A 3,105-nucleotide genomic window follows, 5' to 3' on the forward strand; every position below is an offset into this window, starting at 1 on the left:
AAACGACTGGCTTGTGACACCGACTGAGCACGTTCAAGTGTCGTCGGCGGAGCTTTAGGCTCCGAATCCTCTATGTCAGAACCATTATGGATTATGGTCTGAGCATAAGGCGTTGTGGTTATACCCAACGAAGAAGCGACTGCGCCTTTTTCGGCAGCGCTCTCATTACCTTTCGCTGCGCTATCCAGCGTAGACGACGAGACAACATTCGTAAACGTTGCTATCTCCATGCTGTGAACCATGAGCGAAGTTTGGATGGGCAATAATGCGCCATCATCATTCCTCATGAGCTCGTTATCCGCAACACTACTATGAGGTGACGGCAAAGGTGCCGACTCATTGAAGTTGACAATGAGCGACGGATCAACATCCTCACTGATAAAGTAGGAAGGATCCTTAAGAACCGTTAACGCGACAGCACCAGTAGCTGTCGGCGTTTCGACTCAAGCATTAGACGCTGCCGGCGTGTTAACGCGGCGCTCGCGCTTAGCGAGTGGTTGAGTGGGTGTCCTCGCAGACGACCCACCAACATTGCCATTTTACGTGGCATCTTTGGCGCCGTGTATGTAGACACAGGTCACTAGAGTAATTGAGATAAATAGCAACGCGTAAAGCTGCTCGCAGTTCCTCCGTCCTCTTAGACAGATTTAAAATCTAAATTCGTTCTTTAAGGGGGGATGGCGTAACGGGCTCAAGTTGCCCTAGTGTTTTATACCCGTAAAGTACATTTGCTGTACATAAGGGGGTGGTCAATTGCTAAATAATAGTAATTAGACCCAGCACTCGGGTGTGGTTCACGTCGTAATGCGGCCACGCTCTACTTAGACACACACCCTAGCACAGCGAGGAAGCGGTTTAACCGGCTTCTCTTGCGTGGAGTGGAGTGAGGTTGTTGCGGTGGGCGCGTTAGCGACCTCACCCAACGCCCTAAGTACTCTGGTTAAGTGTCGTCACGGGAGCGGTAGGAGAGCGAGGGACATCACGCGAGTAACGCGGATCCCTCAGCATTATCCTCTCGAGAAGGTCCAAGCGAGTCTTCAGGCGTTTGCGAAGACCTTCATATCGTTGACTTTCCATAAAGTCGCGCTAGCGTCATAACGATCGATATAAAGCCGGTAAATCTTTAAAAGATTTATCGGATGGATTCATCAGATGATCATTTAAACGCAGAAGGTATTTAATCCGTCTCGTCGTGCGCACTTACCAAGTAGGAAGTAGTTTTTAGACAAATTATATTTAATAGAATTAAATATAAATACCTATTTTTATTAATTAAAATGTCATCTCTATAGATGACACTAATATGTATTGCGAGCGTATCTTTCTAGATACCTCGCGTAACGGATGATGCTAGCCGTCATCACGGACGACGCTAGGCATTATCCCTCCTAATGTGAATGCACCTATGTGCATCACATACACAAGGGTGAGTCACAACGTGAACCACACCCGAGTGCTGGGTCTAATTACTATTATTTAGTAACTGACCATTCCCTTAAGTACATCAAATGTACTTAACGGGGACTTTGTAACATTAGGGCAACTTTAGCCCGTTACACCATCCCCCCCTTTAAGAACGAATTTATATTTTTAAAATCCTCAAAGAGGAGAGAGGACTGCGAGCAGCTTTACGCGCCGCTAGTTCACTCGATCACTCAAGCGCACGTGTTTCCATACACTGCGCCCAAGATGCCACCTAAAAGGGGCCACGTTGGTGGGTCGTCTGCGAAGACGCCCACAAAACCTCGCACTAAGCGCACGCGCCGCGTTAATTTGCCGGTCGCGCCTAATGCCTTAGTCGGAACGCCGACAGCCACTGCTGCACCCATTGCGTGTTGTGTGTCGATCTAATGAGGATCGGTGCAATGTCGACATTTCTTTTAAGGATTGTTGTGATGGATCTGAGGGGATCCAACAACCCGTTAAGAGTCTTGTTTTCTTTATGGGCTCTTTTAATGTCGTCAAGTAAAGTTGACGACATAACACATATTGTTGCAGCAGTGGGCTTATTCTCGCTGTTGAAAGGCGCAGCCGGCTCAAAAAAGAGGTAGGCGCGAAAGCGCATCTCTTACGACATTAATGTCGTTCTGGCATAAATTCCACGAAGATATAATGTTCCACGATAAAGATAACCACCTCGCTATTCTGTGCGAGAGGTGTGGAATACTAGTCGCAGTGTGTAAAGCCGCCAGGTCCGTTTAAAACATAAACGGTCTGTCTTCGAAGAAGTGCACTCTAAATTTAGCCAGTGCATGTTCATGGCATGGAGTTCCTTGTCATACACGGGGGGTTTACGCGTAGATGATTGCAGCTACAATGCTTAATAGCAGACAATGTGTTCTGCGCCGTCTGCGTCATTTTTGCATCGAAGCACATCCAAATGCAAAATTCCTGGCGTCACAGACGACATGGAATGGTCTGTCTTGGTCTGCACTCCCTAAATTGGCAATTACAGCAAGCTTTACTAGATACTCTTATTGAGTGCTGCGAATTGGATTTCATAACCACTTTACATATTTCTTGATTAAACAAGTAAGACTGTCATTTCGGCATAGTTGCGCGAGTACTTGGGCGTGTACACCGCCCGAGCAACTTTTGAAGTCATATTACTTCGAGTTGTGAGGCCAGTCGGTGAACGCCCTGATATTTTTTCAGGATCAGGGCGTACACGGTGTTTTTCCACGATGCATCCAAGGAGAGGCATTCCGCATATGGTATATATACACTTCTGAGGTTGGGTAACAGCTTGTGCTGACGTTAACATGTAGAACCTCACTGACGTGAGTACGATGTACTTCAACGTTCGACTTTCCGCTTTTGGCGCGGCTCAGAGTCAAGCCATCATCAAAATCACAAGATGCGGAATCTCGCACCAATCTCAACTGATTGCTAACACACCTGTTGAAAGTAGCGGAGGCATTACCAAGCCCCTGTAAAATCACGAGCCACACCGCTTAGGTTGCTTACTGCTGCGAGCGAATATCCTGTTCACGCACGAGTATCTGATAGAACCCGTTCATCAAATCCATTGGCCACATGTTCTCTTTGGCACACCATCAATGATTACATCCTTTCTCGGTACGGTTCAACGCCGATACCGTTGCA

This window comes from Bremia lactucae (genome assembly GCF_004359215.1).
Source record: "Bremia lactucae strain SF5 chromosome Unknown BlacSF5_NotPlaced_18_SHOA01000004.1_1233567bp, whole genome shotgun sequence".
In the NCBI taxonomy this organism is placed as follows: Eukaryota; Oomycota; class Peronosporomycetes; order Peronosporales; family Peronosporaceae; genus Bremia; species Bremia lactucae.